This window comes from Calidris pugnax, unplaced genomic scaffold (assembly GCF_001431845.1).
Source record: "Calidris pugnax isolate Ruff unplaced genomic scaffold, ASM143184v1 scaffold316, whole genome shotgun sequence".
Taxonomy (NCBI): Eukaryota; Metazoa; Chordata; class Aves; order Charadriiformes; family Scolopacidae; genus Calidris; species Calidris pugnax.
Window position 1 is genome coordinate 453,730 of NW_015091194.1, and position 18,092 is coordinate 471,821.

The 18,092-nt window shown below is 40.4% G+C and overlaps 1 protein-coding gene across 2 annotated transcripts in view; it reads left to right on the forward strand.

The window, feature by feature from the left end:
* SOX5 (SRY-box 5) overlaps nucleotides 1-18,092 on the forward strand; it is a 673,706-nt gene that overhangs the window by 184,190 nt on the left and 471,424 nt on the right. For both annotated transcript variants that reach the window (XM_014959575.1, XM_014959577.1), the window contains exon 3: nucleotides 12,129-12,191. The gene's annotated coding sequence lies outside the window, so the exon portion shown is untranslated. The remainder of the gene's footprint in view (nucleotides 1-12,128; nucleotides 12,192-18,092) is intronic.

Consider the following 18,092-nt stretch of genomic DNA (forward strand, 5'->3'; position numbering starts at 1 on the left):
CTGGCCCGTGCACTGCACCGCAATGCAGCCCAAGAAACGGATCTTCCTCAGAAATGCTCCAAAACTCCCTCAAAACGTGGTTGGACTAGATGATCTTGGAGGTCCCTTCCAACTTAGATGATTCTATGATTCTAGATGATTCTAATCCAGGCTGTCACAGAAGAGGGATTCACTATTTTCTTCTACGAGTGAAAAAGGGGGGCACTATTTTGATCTTGCACTCAGGGCTGTCTTGAAGATCCTGGGCACGGTTCCTGTGTTCCTGTAGCTGCAGAGGATGTGTCCCCCACCGGGAGGTGGGATTCACCCCTGGCCACGAACTGAATGGACAAGTGTGGAAAATGAACTAAAAGGTATATGCGCCCTTGGTTCAGTACAGTGTGCTTGACTTTCCAATGCTCATTCTGGGGCTTCGTCTAAAAATAGGATTACTTGTTTGCTTATTTAAGGAGCCTGTGGGTCTTATACTCTAAATGAATATCTAACTAAAATCTTTAAATATATATGTATAAATAAAAATAAATAAAAATCGTGCCATGGGTTAGAACAACATGAATAGGGGGAAAAAAAACCCAGAAAACGAAATAGGAAGGGCAGCAAATGGAATGATTTAGTATTTGAGCATCGAATACTAGTTTGAATCCTGACAGGGTCAGCACAGCCTTTTATTTTCCTGGTTTCCCTCCAGCTCACCAGAGGTTTTATGGTCAAGAGGTGAAGGTCAAGAGATGATTTAGCTCCAGTTAGGCATCGATGTTCTGTGGGGCCAACCGTAGGTGTGGGAGTTTGCTCAGATCAGGTGAATGATGTCTCTTTTTCTCTGTTTGTTTGTATTTTTTTTCCTTTTGCTCAACAATTTGCAACCTTTCTTTCCGTAGCAGCAATACTTCTCCATTGCTGGGTACAAAGGTACTGTAAAGCACTGACTGATTCTTTGGGGCAGGAGGGGGAATCGATGCGCCGGGATGCGAAGTGCTGTCGTTTTATTTGATTTAAGCGTAATTAAACGGGGAGCGCGTTCGCGGTCGAGGCACCCTGTTGCTGACGTGACTGGGATAAGCAGGGTCCTCAGCTGCTAAGCAGGGATGCTCGGATGTGCCACGGGGTTTCAGAGAGAATCCCCCTGCAAAAGGAAGCCTGTGCCAGTATTGTAGAGCGCTTGTGCCAGCCAGCTTGCAGGGTTGATTTGGCATTTGGCGTCTTGGTAGCGGCTGCCAGTGTGTGTGTGGTGGAAGAGAAGGGAATAGACAAGAAAAACACATAGGGGTTTAAAATAAAAATGTAAAATTATTTGCTTTGTGCCATATGGACTCCAATATTTTGACAAAACTAAGGCCAAAATTAATCATGCCAGGTTAGAGTTTTAGTTCAAAAACATATGTATGACTGTCCCCCTGAGTGTGTATTTGAGTTACCATTTTCATGTAGAAAAACCTTAACCTTTTCAGTTTCTTGTTCTCTGCTCCACTACCAATTGCTCCACCTGGATGAACTTTTCCCAATGTGTGAAAGTTCAAAATAGGTGGGTTGGGGGTTTTTTTTGGTATTTTTTTAGTTAAATGTCAAAGATATTGTTGATTTGCTTTTTTAAAATCTTGTTTGGAGGAGTTTATTTTCTTTATCTCTGCATGGAACTAAGTGGATTTTAACAAAAGCTTGTTTGGTTTGGACTGTTTGGTCAAAAAGACATGGGGAAGAGCTGAGAGGCTGAGAGAGAAGGAGTAACCAGGACTGCCAGTAATGGATGGAGAGCCTTTATATGGAAAGTGGAGGTCCCTCACACCAATCCTGCTTGTCCTCTCTAAGATGGTGTCACCCCTGCACCTGTAGCATTGGGATTTTCAAATCTGGGATTTAAGCTTAGAGATACAGAATGTGGCCAATCTGTGGTTTGTAATTTATAAAGGAACCATTTGGAATTTCTACAGTAATATGACCTTTTGTACAATGTAAACCATCAAATTTTTCATTATAATTATTTTTATTTTTTTTCATCAAGCAGCCAGCATCTTTTTTTTAACCCAAGCATATTATTCAGGCTTACCCTGTCTTGGGTCATTGTTGAACAAGCTTGGCCATGCATTGAAGCACAATACTCTTCTGCACTAGTTCCTGTTGTGGGCCCTTTGCTTCACCACTAAAAATGCCATCTGGAGTCTAGCTTTAATCCACTTCAAAAGCAAAGCTAAACCATACAAAGGCACTCCTGAAAAGGAATAAGGATAATTGTGGAATGAAGCTGTTCTGTGTAAGATTTCTAGGGCAGGTTCGTTATGTACACAAGTCCACAGGATGACATCAAATCTTGAAAGATCTGATTTTTATGGAGTTCAGGTGTGATTGAATCGGGTATTTTTGTTCATCTCACTATAGAGATACGAGATGGATATGAAATTCAAATATAGATCTCTATCTTTTTAAAGTTTGGAAATGTTCAGAGGCAGGATTTAGGCAATCTTTAATTCATGTGAATGTAAGCAATACTGTGACTATCTGAGGACAGTAAATATATCTCTATCTGTGATTGATCTCAAGATCAGCCTATCTATTATCATAAAGCTCCTCCTTTGAGAGCAGGAGGAGGTGGGTGGAAATTTAAAAGAACAAATTTAAGCAACTGGTTTCCTTTCACTTTTAAAACCAAATAGTGAGAGAGGCATAAAAGAGCCCCAGTTCGGATGATAACGAAACATTGCTTTGAAGTTCTAACTAAATAGCATTTCTTGTTCTCTGCTGTCGCCTGTAAGACTCAAAAAAATTGGACAAGCAATGATTAGTACATAATAATGTATGTTCAAATAGCTTATGGTACTATGAAAACAAAAATTCAAAAGGCCAATATACTGACAGTTAAAATCTATCTAAGGGGCAATAGGGGGGAACCTTCACAAAAACAATATGCTGATTGCATGCGGCTACCCTGCCGAGTCAAATCTTAAATAAATTATACATACATAGCTGTACTGGAGCTAAGAAATGAAGCGGTTTAAAATGTTCCTGGTTCTGTGCTTTAGGCAAAGCCTGTATTTGCTCTGTGCCCTTAGTGCACCAGGCGTTTGGTCTGTTGGTGTGGGTACCCTGCCACAGTAACTGGGCAGTACTGGGTGCTTCACAGGCCAGTGGAAAAATCCAGCTTTGTGCTAGATCGTGCATGGGGAGAAGTGTGGATGGTAAACAACCTCTCTTGATTCTTTGATAAGGAATCTCTTTCTCTCAACTGTGCCCCACCCCCCCCCAGTCTCCTCCACCCACTTGTAAGAAATCCTGATGAAGTACTGAAATGTTGCATATTTAGGTAGAGGTTTGTTTTTTTTTTTCCCCACAGAAACAAATTTATGCATCTAAAAATTCAGTTTCTAAGCAGCTGAGGTTCTTCAGAAATTTGGGTTAAATTTGATAAGTAATTCCAGCCAAAATAAAATCTGAACATCAAAATGATTCCTTTCAGTACATATGAAACAAAGCATTTTGATTTCTTGGGATTTCTAAGAAGACTCGGTACCTATAGAGCCTAGTGATGAGGACATCTCACGGGCACGTAGGAGATCCACATTCTTATTTTCTTTCCTCCTAAATGAAAGAAAGGTCTTGAACACAATTTTTTCTCTTCTCAGATTCCTTCTTAGGCTATATATGCATATGGTCATGCATACATGTTCATGGAATATAGAAATAGAATAATTCTGTAGGTTTGTGATCAGGCTGATGCCTGTGAAACCAGGTAACTAACTACTCCCTATGCCAAGGAATACATAAGTGCTTGTGCAGAGCTTCAACTGGAAAGGCTGGTAAGTAGATCTTAATGTAGCACTGCTTAGAGCAGCTATTAGGATACAGTGTACGCACAGATCCTTGCTCTGAATCTTGTTTAATTTGAATTCTGGTCCTCCTGATCTTGGTGAATACTCTAATCCCTAAGACACAATGGTAAGGAGAGTTTGGCAGCAGCATCTAGACCACAGAATTGACTTTTAAACTGCTGGCAGCACCTTCTTTTGCTCAGCAAAAGTATCCTTAAGCTACAGTTATTTGTATAACTCCACTTTCACCGGTGGAAACTAAGGTTTGGATCTAAGCTAGCAGAAATAACTCAGAAACATTTAATTAACAGTCAGAGACTTGCTCAGGTTTTGTGAGTTTCTTAGGATCGAATCGCACTTCCTAAACATCAAGCACCTCATTAAACAAATGAACAAAGAAAATTTTATATACTACTTAGTAGGTAATGTAATTTTGGTCTTTGGCTAACAGAAACAATCAAATCACGAATTGTAAACCTAGCAGAAGAGGATGTGAGCAAAGCGTGCTACTGCTCTAAGTGTACTGTCAGGGTACTCTTGCTGTTCTACCAAAATCCCCTTCCAAAGTTTCAGAGTTAAATCACAGCAAATAAGAGCAAAAATTTGGCCCTCACTTTTGGTGTAGTATTGATGACTTGCTATCTTTTTTATCGGTTTTCTTTGCTAGAATAGATACTTTTGGAAATAAGTTCAAATAGTATATTTCAACATTACTTAGGCACAAACAGAGGCTAATGTGTCTAGCTTTCAGATAGCTTATTACCATTCGAATACTCTGTAGATAAATTATATTAAAAGAAAAAAAAAAACTGTTTCAGCTTCTGACTCACTCTAAATGGAGACTTAGCTCTAAGTAATCAAAATTGCTTTGGTTGTGCATAGCAGCATTAAAAGCCTTGTCCACTAATTGAGTGAAGCGGCTCCAGTGAAGCAGCCTTGCCCCCTCATTATGTGATCTTGCAAGTGCTGTTTGTCATCGTTGCTTGCCGGTCTCAGTCTAACTGTACCGCTGGTGCAAATTAACGGTAATTCGTTATGACACGCTGTGTCCTTCCACTGAAACAACAATATGGATCTTGTACCACCTCCGCCCTTCTCTCCTTTCCTCCCCGCACCTCCCAGATCCTTTTCCCACCTCAAGAGAGCATCCCTGGCTTAGCCCTGCGACTCCTTCCCGCTAACCGGAGTGTCAGGCTGTATTGTGGCTTGACTGATGGATGGCACCCCGTGCTCTTCTGCTGACACGTTAGAGACAGACGTGTGTCAAACAAAAGGCAGCACTTTGTGGTGGCTCAGGCAGTCTCGGTGCTGATGGAGGACTGGCAGGGAAGAGCTGTGAGTGCGCGCGAGTATGATCATCCACCACCTTCTGCAGCTGAAGAACCCCACTGACAGCATGCTCCAGCAAGCAGGAAAGATCAATGGGTAACGCTTTAAAATCAAAGTTAGCTAATATATGGGAAGTTTTGATGGGTGACTACTCTACCTAAAAAAAACTATTGCTTCTTTTTAATTTATTAAGTTTTTATTTCCAACCTGACTGTGTGAAATGGCTTTAAGAAAGGATGTGTTATTTGGGGGCTCAGAACTCAAGAAATCCATGCCTTGCTTTTCCCCACATCTTTGTCACTTTGCGATAGATGCTTACGCTCCCTTTAATAATAATCTCTCCTTCAATAATAATCTCTCCTTCTCATCTTTTGGTTATGCTGTCCTTTGAAATTACAAACCATATTGCCAGGGCTGTCTCTTCCATTGCATGTATAGAGAGGTTCCTACAAGGGAGCCCTGGTTTCAGCTGGGGCTTCTGTCCCGGATTCTCAGCTGGTGGAAACTGGCCGAGTGCCACCGAAGTCATTAAGTATCTGTGAAAGGTCTATGGCGTATCGTAGTGTTGTTATTTGCATTGCTGGAGAGAGGGATCTTCAGCTGGTGTGATCCTATAGAAATAACGTCCAATACTCAAAGATACGCGGTCTTTTCTCACTTCAATTATCTTCATTTAAAATGAAAGCGGACAATTATTACATGAAGATTGAACACTTTTGTTTTGAAGTTAACAATTTTGAAACAAAATATTTGTACTTACAGTGGGGGAAATTGTTGAAGTTATTTGCTGAAGGTATTCTTTTTTTAATTTTTCACAGAAAAATCAACCCACTGTAATTTCTCAATTAAAAAAAAATATTTTGGGAAGGAACCAAGAAAAGGAGGGAAGTTCGAATCAAACCTTAGACATTTATTTATCTTTTCAAAGAAAATGTCAGAAGAATCCAGAACTGATTAAAAACAAGCTTGCGGCTCCAAATTCATCTTAACTAACATTACGCGCTTCTCTGAGGTCACCGGATTTTTAACATTGTCATCTGAGCCTGCCTTTGTAGTCAGCACAGAGATGTTTTTTGGCAAAAATGTTTCAGCCCCTGTTAGGTCTTTATGACCCAGAAGGCAGTCTGTCCGTCTCTGCCGGAGGCATCCTGGGCCGACTGTGTTCTTAACCTGTGCGGTTGAATTTAAGTTGGGTTGGTCATCACTTGCCAACAGGCCATTGACTCTGGAATGAATTTTATATTTATTTTTTTTAATTGATACTAAAAGGTCCACAAGATGATCTGTTATCATTGAAATATAACGTCGACCCATCAACAGCGTTGTTCATCAGTACCGAGGTTAATGCCATCGCCCCCGTTCCACCGATGGGAAACCTGAAGCAAGGGAAATGGTTTGGCAGAGGTCAGCCAGAAAAAGACGTGTTTCCGCCTGCACCCCCGCCCTCCCCCAGGCTCATGGTATTTATTAGGAGAGAGCAAAAGCGAGGCTTTCTCTAACCTTAAGTCCTGGAGTCGTGTTTTCATCTGTTAGACTTTCAGCTAAATTAGTTCTTGCCCCAGTGGATTCAAAGCTTGAAGATGTGGTTTCTCGCAGTTCAAAGCCGAGCAAATAATCTCCGTGAGAGTTTGTGTATAAAATGTCATTGTACCTCATCACTAATTGTGTGATTTTGGGGGGTTTTGAAGTTTGTCTGACAGCAGCACTTCCAGAATCTACTGCACACTAAAATATCTCTCATGGTTGCATGGACTGCTTCATGTGCGAGACTAAGGGTAGATATTTTGGAGGCTCTGTCCCCGTGAATGTATTATAAAAGAGGAGGAAGATAGGACTTCTGACCGCAGAGAGGAAGGGGCAGTTGTTGCTTTCATGTTTCACAACGCACCCAATTGGCAGCACCAACACCAAGTTGAGCTCAGGGACCTCTACAACGTTGAAATAATTTCTCAGACATGCAGCGTATACGTAACTGGTGATAAAGCCAAAATGACTGTTATAAACGCTTCAGGATGAATACTGGAGGTAAGGATGAAGACCCTATCGAGTGATTTTGGGAAACAAAATAAATCTTAATTTTGCTGCATCAGAAGGATAGAATATTCAAGATGTTTAACTCTTTGCCACGTGTCTTATCCCCTCTCCATTGAAAGCAGCAGCAAAAATCCTGTCTGATTTCAGTATTCCAGGATCAAGTCCCAGGTGTTGCAGGGCACTTGCATACTCAGTGCAAAGAACTTTGGATTCTTTGAACTGGGGAAAAATATCTTTAATTTAGATTACATATAATCATTTTTTATTAGACCTTTAACTTGGTTAAGTATAATCAGGTAGCTATTGTATAATTTAAATGGCCAGTGATTGTTATTTGATAATAACAACTTACATTTATATAGTGCTGTATATCCCAAAGGGATCCCAGAGGACTTTAAAGACTCAACAATAAAATACACAACAAAGTAAACATTAATTACAATTACACCATTACTAGAAAATATGAGGATATTAAAAATCTGGCAGTCTGTGGCTTGCTTCTGCTCTCATTTGAATTCATTAGCCAAGCTCACCCAGAGTGCAAATGGATTATTAGTGGTTCTGCCATATCTGATTTAAGAAATTTTCTGTACAAGTATTGCAGTGAGAGCAGAGGAGGGTAGAAAAGTGTGTAAATACCCTTCTGAGGTTGCCTACAAATTCAGCTCCACTCATGCAAGTTGCTTAAGTTGGATGTTGTTTTTGCACTCGGGCCGCATGAATTCATCCTTCTCTTCTTCAGGCAGTTGAACTGTGTTGGGTCCTTGTTAGATGGGAGGAGGGTAAGCAGGTTATCTTTCAAATGCCACATGCCTACAAGGTCAGAGTGGGAAGTCATATAGTGCTTTGTAAAACCCAATCTTTTTTCATAAGTAAGCCTTAAAATACCTTAAACTTCAACCCTGTTGTGGTCATTCATGGGTTATCGATGTAAACACCTGACTGAAGTGAACAGAGCAGTTTATTCCTCTCAAGCTGCCTCTTCCAGTCTTTTGTTAGATTCAAGTTCAAATTTCTTCACTGAAACAGATGTCAGGCATTGGAATGGGCTGCCCAGAGAAGTGGTTGAGTCACCGTGCCTGGAATTATTTAAAAGATGTGTATATGTGGCACTTGGGGACATGGTTTAGTGGTAAACTTAGTAATGTTAGATCATTGAGTCCAACCGTTAACCTTAAGGGTCTTTTCCGACCTAAATGATTCTATAATTTTAAGTGAACAGCTTTGTACTTTCTTTCCTTAAATGCATATTGTCAGTGTCAAAGAAAAAGATGAAAGCTCCAGGGATGTTAAAGTGTTCTACTGTAGTATCTCGGGTAACAGTACCTGGAACTGGGGATGGGAACTGGAGACCTGCTGCAGGTCATGGACACTTCATGGACAAGTCGTGCGACGTCAATCCCTGCCTTTGAGAACTCATTATCTAGGACTTGCAAAACACGAAAAAAGTAGAATACCAGTATTGTTTGGGAGGGGCATCACTGAAATGATGAGGCTACTTTCAGAGTAAAGTCCACAAAAATAGAGCCAGGAAGCCAGTTGCTATCTTTGTAGATGGTTAATATAGGTGGTTTGTTTCGTGATGTTTCTTTTCCAGTGTATAATAAATTCTAGCTTAATTCTGAAAGACTTCCCTGAAATCCTCTTGAATTATAAAGTTTTTTCAAGTGTTAAAACACGTTGTTTGTTTGCGCCTGAAGTAAAGATATACTGCTATTAAAGATAAGTTTGGGGGTGTCTGAGAGGGTATGTAAATGACTTTTTTTTTACTGGTTTGCAAGAGTTCTTGCCCATCAAGGTGGTTTTCAGTTTCTGAAACTATTCATTTTCCCTGACTTCTGGCTGCAAAATATGAAAACACTCTACTTCAAACAATTTCTTCTTAAAATCATTATTCTTTCTCAATCTTAGAGCTTGTCTTTAGTTTCTGTTTTAACACTCTTAACCAGTGTGTGAAAGTTGTTTGCTGATCCTGTCTTGTTTTTCAGATTTGTAATGAAGCATGAGGGATTTTTACATTTTGTGGTGAAAATTTTGCATGGGTCTTACTGTAAACCTTTCACAATGTCTTTAATTTGTTTATTTTGGGGAATTGGAAGAAAGGGAAATGGTGATTTAAAGAGAGGTTTTCTGCTCCATTTCCTCTATGCAGCGGATGATAATTAGCAAGTTTGAATGCTGTTACGCCCAAGACAGCTCTAATTTTTGATCATAGGTACATGAACTGAAGGTAGGTATGTTACCAACCTGTAATCTGCAATAAATTTGTAGGGTTAAGAGCCTAATCTCTGAGTAAAGTTGAGCAAACGTGCTCAAATAAATATCCAGGTAGAACTTTCTAAAGTTCCCTCCATCACTGTTTTGGATCATACCCTTCTGGTCCTACTGCAGCCAAGTGTTGGTAATCACAGAATTTTCTAGGTTGCACGGGACCTTTAAGATCTAGTCCAACCATCAACCTAACTCTGATAAAAAACCATCACTAAACCATGGCACTAAGCAACTCACTAATTAAAATAATCAAAATGCATGTAACTCCCAGGGAAGCACTATAAAAACGTTATTTCTGAAACAGTATTTAAGAATAGGTTGACACAGAATAATAATAATAATGTCACTTGTGATCGTTAGACCTTGCAATAGTACCTGAGCCTGTTCACTCATCAGTGATACACAAACTAAGATGAAAATGTGAAGCTGGAAAATGTTGTGTGTGTTGTACTACGTTCAATACAACTCTGTTGTAAATGCACAGATATGAAATACCAATTCCCCTTCTAGATGAGAAGGTGCAGCTTTCTGCTTACTACTACGCAGCATTGTAGGAAATCTCCCTCTTGTTCTGGTTGAAGTTGCCTTACATTTTGAAAAGTCTGGATAGATCTTCTTAGAAAATAATCCAGCCGAGGACATCATCTTCTCTGAAAGGAAATCAGTATTCCCCTTTAAAGAAACTTTTTACAACTATTATGTCTTTTATGAACTTAAAAAACTGTAAGCCTGCTTTCTGCCTTTTTTTTTTTCTTTTAATGGTCTGGCTATTAATTGGAATTTAAGGACTGAACTTGCAATTATTAATCAAAGTCTACCTGTGGGAGCAGGAACTACACACAACCTTACGTTCCACTTATTTAAATATAAATCTCTACAGTCTGAGATTAAATACATTTCTCCAGGATACTAGTAGAAGCCTTCTCTTTGTGCCTGTAGGCCATCTCCTAAAAAGTGAAAAAATGCACGCATATGTGGGTGACAGAGATGTCACAAAATGTTACTAGCTTCGTTGCAGGTATCGTTAGAAATGGGTGGATTTTGTGGACTAAACATGGAAATGAAAGGCACACTGAATGGAATGATTTTTTTATTTGTAATAAAACCAGATAGTGTTCAAGTCATTTGAAATCCCAGTGGTAAGGTCTTAGGTACAATGTGATAATTGCAGTGATTTTAGAAGGAAATAAGTAAATAAAAGGTAAGAAAGATTAACTCAAGTCAGAGGTTTAATTTTATTTTATTTTTTAAGTTTGTGGTTTTAGAAGAGAGGCAGTGTGGACATGACATAAGGAAAGGCGCCGCATTAGCGAAAGTAGGTGTCTGAAAGAAACTAGTCTGTGTTGGTGGGAGCATGAAACTGTTGAAAAGAAACTGCTACTTTCACACTGTCATATACAAAACTCACGATGAGCCTAGCAATGAAGTGTAGAAAAAGTCTCTGTTGTTCATCCAAGAAAAATAGTGCGTGTCTCCTAGTAGAAATGGCTCTGGGTTTAGTTTTTGTGCTGTTTGGTATCCATCTGTAAGACTCGAAGAAGGAACGATGATCCAAATGAGAACATGAAAGTCCGGGATTTTGTTAGGAAAACTTTTTTAAAAATAATTTTACAAAACACCTTCAAAATGGTAAAGAAATAGGTTAGAGCTAATCACAAGGGTGGGAAATAATTGGGAATTATTGTTACTGCAAATGCTTTAAAGCATGTCCTTTGCATGTTTATAGTGTACAGAAAATATAAATAATAGCTGAGTAGTAGTCTTGACTTAGAGCTCTCTGTTCCCTCCCCATATTGGATAAATCTCCTACTGATGGATCAATCATTTAATCAATCTACTAACATGGCCTTCAGCACTATAGTATCTGAGTGCCTCCCAGTGTTGGAACGCTCAATAATGCTTGGTTTTTCTCCAGTTACTCTGTACTCCTTAATTTGATTTTGTTCTTAGTTACGCTGATGTAAATCTAAAGCTACTCCATTGATTTTGATGGAGCAAGGCAGCATTTATGAGCCTGAAGAGCAGAATCTGACCTTCCTCTTGCGATTCCCTGGCTGTTCCTAGATTGTATTAATAATACTTCTTGGAGTTATTAATCTACTCTCTCATTTATTCTCCCTGTTCCTGCTGCATCTTCTTTTTCTTCTGCTGCTTTGGGTTTGATCCAAAGCCCGCTGAAATTGCTGTCAGCCTTTCTATTGATTCCAGCTGACTGTGGCTCAGTTGCCCACTTGCCCCTCTCTCCTTTTTTCTCCTCTGAAGACCCTGAAGGTTCCTGTGTGAGTTTGTGTCCATCTGAGTAGAGACTTCTAATTAACTGAAGTTACATGTGTTCCTGCAGTTCTGTGAATAAGCCCCTTGCTCTAGCGGGATCCTAATCCCCATCTTTTCCTATATACCCACTGCTTCCCTCCGTTTAGTTTTCCTTTAACGAGATCCCCCTTTTCTCCTCATGCCTCAGGTCTTGCTGTCAGGTTCAGCGTCTCATATTTTATGGAGAGCTTTGCTGAAGGCCTGACCTGAGTTTTGTGGAAAAATTAATGGAGATACCCTACTTATTTCTTTGAGATTTTTTGCTTAGGATAAAATGTTGTAGTGAATATGAAAAATGTTTTGAATAAGACAATTGTGGCTCTTCCTTTGATATGTTGTTTTTTTTTTTTTTTCTCTTTTCTTTCCCCTCTCTGCCTTCAGTGTTGGAAGCAGAAGAAAATAAAAAGAGGAGGAGTTGAGAATTTAAACTGGGAGACTTGGCAGGTAAGAGGTGTGTTTTCTTACTTGCTGGCGAGGTGTTTCTGGAAGTGATGGTGTGAACTGGCAGGGGGTTGGCTCGGCTCTGGGAGATGAGGCTGGCCCAGGACCGGCAGGGCCAGGTTGAGTTCCCTGTTTCTGCTCAGCCGTTCTGTGTAATAACCACGGGCAAACGCTTCGCTTTGGGTCCTCACCTGCGACGGGGGCAGAACTGCTTCCTTCCGTCGGGAGGGTGGCCTTGAGGAGAAATGCAGGAAAGGCTGGGAAATAATTAATGAGATGGTATTAATAGTTGGCAGCGAGTGTGAGCTACTTGGACAAAGTTGCCGGTTCCAGGGTGACAACTGTGTTGTGTGGACAGCTGGGCTGGTGTTGGCATTATCCACACGTGGTTTACTGAGGTTCTAGGGTGATATCTGTAACTTGACTGCGTTTTCTTCTTTAAAGACTCATTGATTAGTCTTGTTTCCCATTCTACATAGTTTTTAAATGGCGGGGAGGTGAAATACAGTGCAATCAAGATGCGACACTTGCTTTTTTATGAAAGCACAGATTTTATATGAAAGCACAATTAGAACTTTGGAAAGGCAAGCATTCATCATCAGAGAAGTGCAGTTCGCATGGTGAGTTCCTGAGGGCTTACTTGAGGCACATTTGAGACAAAAGGCTTTTCTAGGGGCCAAAAGCCACAGCCAGGCTGCCAGATTTCAAACCTTCCTCCGAAGCTTGGAGGATCAGAGTGATCAGAGTGGTTTTGTGGGGTTTTTTGTTGTTTGTTTTTTTTTTTTTTTCAGAGGATGAGCTCAAAGAACTTTAAGCATAATATTTCTTAACCTTGTTCTTGGAAAAAGTTGTACTGTTTCCAGAATGTTCAGCCTGAGGCAGTCATGCATCATAGATAAATCAGGGGAAATGGCAAAATATTGGCGGGGTATGAACAACTGCAGGTAGTTGTTTAATCGCTTGTGTCAAGTAATCTTAATAACAGGTGTAGCTACTGATCCAGTCAATTATATAAATTGTCCCGCAGTCTTTCCTGGGTTCTTACTGAGACAAAGCTATTGATTCATAAGATGTGCCCAAGTGAGACTGCAGTACTTGGCCCTGTGACTCTGTCTTAAAAGATAGAGCTTACCCTAACAGCGAGTAACTGCTTCTGCTTCAGAGTAACTATATTTATGCTTTTCTGCCTTTTCTTCATAATGCGTTGTAGTAACAATCCTTGATTTTCCTCCCCCTCCTCCAAATTTGTGAGAATACACTTGAATTTTAATATTCAGAGATCCAGAAGATGTCAATAGTACCAAAATGAGTATTGCCCCGTTTGAAAAACCCTGCTGAGTTCACCTGTCGTGCTTTGCCTGGCACAGGGATAAATAAGCTCTGTGAGGCAGCGAGTGCCTCCCTTACTCATCCGCACAGCCCTCAGTGTGGCAGCCCTGGGCTGCTTTTTTGGGGGAGTGGGGAGCTTCTAGCAACATATAACACAAGAAACACGTAACTCCTGTCACTGAGAGTTTGCAGGCACATGCAGCAAGTTTGGCTCAAACTCAGAGGTCAAAAGAAGTTCGTGGCTGATAAGAGGATAAATCACTTTCTAATCTGAAATAATTTTGTGCCCTGCACTTACGAGAAAAACTCATCAATACAAACTAAAAGGCAGTATTGTAAAAATAGATTGCTTTTTCTTAGTTGCAAAATTTTTCTAAGAATGAAGGATTTGTGTTTTCGCTGTGTATGTCGCTAACAGACCTCTAACAAGCTGTACATGAAGATGATTAGGGGTGTGTTGTTTGATTTGGAAGAACTTATCTTCTGGGTTAGGATGTTTGGGTTCTTTTGAATTTGCGAGCGCTTTCTTGGTTTCTTGAAATTTTCAAAACCGTATATTGGCATCTGGTTTTTGCTGTGAAGTTACATCATCTCCGAGCAAACCAGTGCAATGCATCAGGCTGTCTCCCTATGTGTGCTAGGTCATATGTTTAGCATTACAGCTCAGTTTCTGTGCTTTTTCATAACAGTTTAGTTGTCTGCTAGGAGCTGGTAGTTAAAGTGTGGCAGACTTCAGATAATTCTTCAGGCTCAGCCTCCGTTTCCACTGCCTTTGATCAGGATACGTTCAACTCTCAAATATTTATAAATTATCTTTTCACATGTTCCCTTTGATTTTCATAGATGTGCCCTTCCACACAATAGGAATAGTGAGGGATTTTTTATTACAGTTCCTTATCATATAGACATTGTATTTCTATAAATTCTGATCAAATTTGGACTGTATGTGCAAGACTAGAAAGACATGGGTCCTGCTGCAAAGAGTTTGCAGTTACAGTGGTAACAAGTGAAATGGAAAGGGTGGCGAAGACAACTGTCAAATACAGCATGTTCTTGTATATACAAATGTATGTATGGCCTTTTATACCTTTGTTTAACCCTGCAGTATAATTTAACATCATATTAAAAAAAAATATGACAGTATAAAGATTAATCTAGACAAAATGTGAACCATGTGGCAGAACTTGTTTTACTGATGAAAATGAAAAGCAGCCAGAGATTGAAAGGGGGAGTGCGTGTTGGTATTTTTTTTTTCTGGGTAGGTTGTCTTAAAGTCATTAAAAACAAATTATTCGACCTTTTCCCAAATAAAGTATACATTTTTATGACTTATCCCTCCCTATATGATTTTGATGAGAGAGAGCGGGTATTGGTACAGTTGCAGAAACTTCCTCCACGCAGATGCAGTAAAGCACACTAAATCTGTAGCCTGCAGGTTGGACGCCCATTGTAGGCTGGAGAGCACAGGTCTATGAAACAATGCAAAGGGGTTTGTCCGAGGCTGAACGCTCACCTCAGAGTTTTACTTCTAGGTTGGTAAATAATAGAGATGTTCTCTGGCAAATTCTCATTATAATCTCTTTCTCTGTTTGCAGATACTGGTTTTGGTCAGCCTGAGAATTCAAGTCTGTGTGGCAACGGTGGGAAGTGGGTTGGGGGGAATTGCTGTTAGTGTATTACTTCCCCTCCAAAAAGGTCTCAAAATGAAACCCACTGCTAAATTGGTAATCTGCAAGCTCACAGTATTTGCATGCATCTCTGAGGGTAGCTGTGAAAGGGAGGAGGCCCCCGTTCTTGTACACCATTAGTTTTCTGTGTCATCCTGAACTTTGAGTTCTGAATCTTTTATTTGCATGGACGGCTGTAATTTTGGTTTGTTTTGTGCTTGATTTTGTGAAAATCCATGACTGATGCTTATTCGCAAGACTCGCTTGTGAGCGGGCACCTCTGTGTGACGGATCCGTATACCCACCGGGTCTGAAGAGTGTCATATTTATGTCAAAGGAACTAATCCAAATAGTATTGTGAAGTTTTATTGGAGTGTTCATATGTGAGGGTGCTTACTGTTACATCTTTATGGATTTCAACTGCAAGAATTGTCACCTAAGAAGGAATTAGGATGATTTTACAGCACTGAGGAGACTTACGATAAGGTTTCAGTCCCTTCATTTTTCATCCAGAAATTGCTCGGGTAGCTGAGAATCAGTGGATGACTATTCATAGATGACAAGTTAAAACTATGCACATCCTCCGCTGACACATCCATGAGAATGGAACAAAATGGGAAACTATAACTGAAGAAGCTGAGTGCACCAGAAAACATTCATGAAACGTCCTTTCACGTGTCCGGTTCTGACAAGCAGCAGCTATTGTTTTGCTTCTTTTTTTTAAAAAAATAGATTCAATGCAACCAAGACTAGATTTTTTTTTTTAAAGTAATCTTGATGGGTTTGGGAATCATATGAGGTAGGATGGTTGGCCACCTCTTGCATAAATATTGTGAGCAATGAAAATCACGCAGCTCTAAGAAACAGCAGAGTAGATGACTGATCAAATATGATGTCTTCCTAAAAGCCGTGGAGCTAGGGCAGCTGAGAGGAGATGGGGAGTGAGAAGACGGCACTGGAGTCTTGGAGAAATGTCATAAACGTAAAAATGCCTTGGATCAACCTGCTTGGGATCTGAAATTGTAATCCGGTAGTTTATATGCTTGCTTCTGATTTCCTCTTACAAGCGAGCGAATTTTATATGTACATGGCTGGATTCTTTTAGCTCTTTAGGTCAAAATGCTTCTGGTCATTTTTCTGCTAATGATTTTGCTTGTTCTTTAGAAACACTTTTTAAAAAACAAAAAATGCCCACGATTAAAAAGCATTGCTAAGTGAAAACAAGGGATTCCTCTGCTTCCTCCTGTGAACAAGTCAGTTTTTGTGTATGTGTCCTGCTTTGTGATAGGTGCGTGATTTTCTTTCTGAAAACTGGATAATGGGAATAAAAGAATGAGTAGGTAAAAGCTCAAGTTTTAAATTCATGCTTCCCTATGGGAAGTCTCATTGCTGTTTCCAGTCCTGGATCTAACCAGCCCTGGTGTAGCTGGGCCAACTGAGGGGCAGGGTTTCTGAAAAAGTTTGCCTTTCTTTGGCTTTGAGGTTTATGTGTGGGTGTTAACTTCTTGTTCGCTTTTTCTGAAGGGGGAAATGCTCTTTATTTAGGAAAAAAACAAAAAGTCAAGAGCTTTTTCTGGCTTTCCTGCTTTCTGTGTGTGTTTAGTAATGTTGCTTCCTACGGTGAGGTGTTGGTCCAGCTTACCTGGAAGCAGTGTGCATCTGGGCTGTTTTTCAGAGCTGATGAGTAAGTCTCCTTCTGAAGCTGACGTGGTGTGTGGGCACCTCAGAACTCGCGAAAATCAGCTAGTGAACGTTTTTCATAGTTTTCCTTCAGCGTCACTGAAGTTAGTTAAAATTCCAGCAAATGGAATTTCAACTCGATGGAGCTGTTAAGCTTCACTGAAACACAGGGTCGACGCAGTGGACAAGCCCCGCGTTCTCTCTTTGGGCAATATTGTGATCATTTACAAAACTCAGGGAAGTTTTTGTCTCCTTTTCTGCTTCCAGTCTGATAGCTGTTCCATGAAGGAAAGAGACCACCTCTTATACCAAATTCAGTTCTGAAGAGTGCTACTTCTGTAGTGTTTTCTCATGTGAAAAATCGTAGTTTTTGATTCTAGAGTTCTAATCACATTAAAGAAAAAGATGTTCAACAGATTAACTTAACTGTGTGTGAATCAGTAATCGCATATAAATGTGGAATGCTTTAATCAAGCAAACGAACTTGGTCAACGTAAGGATGCGAGAACGTAGACGCACATGCTTTTCGTGTGAGAGGCTTGGTGTTGGTGATGGAAAGGAGTCACCAAACCGAACTGGGCCCCCCTGTTTCCGTGGGGCAGGTAAGACCCATGGCCAGGGCCTGTAGCTGCACCGTGGCACGGGTGCAGGTGTGTGTTTGGTCCATGGCTTGTCTGGAAGGAGGACTTTAGGTTTCAGTGCCTACGCTTCGTGGATCAAATCGCGCTTTGACTGTGGCTTCCTCTGAGAGGAAACAAGATCTACCAGAAAGTTATCTGGATGATTTGTGTTGCTTATCTGCCACATAAACTCACCACAGAGTAGCTCACAGCTGTTACACCATTTCCTGATATGGCACAGGGAACATCCAAGGTTGAGCATGAGAGACAGAGAACGGAGAAATTTTGGGCGAGAGCTTACAAAATCATTTCCAGTCGGGAGACTTGCTATCAAGTGAAACGCCAGTAAAAGGAATTTCAGAATGGTTTTTTTGTTGTTGTTGTTGTTGTTGTTGTTGTTGTTGTTGTTGTTGTTGTTGTTGTTGTTGTTGTTGTTGTTGTTGTTGCTGTAGGCACAATTATAAGCTTTCCAGTTTGTCTGACCCATCATCCTGCAATGCTGTCGCCAGTATCATCAGCAAGCCAAGTGTTGCTGACTTACTCAAATGCACAGAGGAGTCCTGGCTCTTCGGTGTCTGGACCGACTCCCGATATTGGGACAGGAGTCA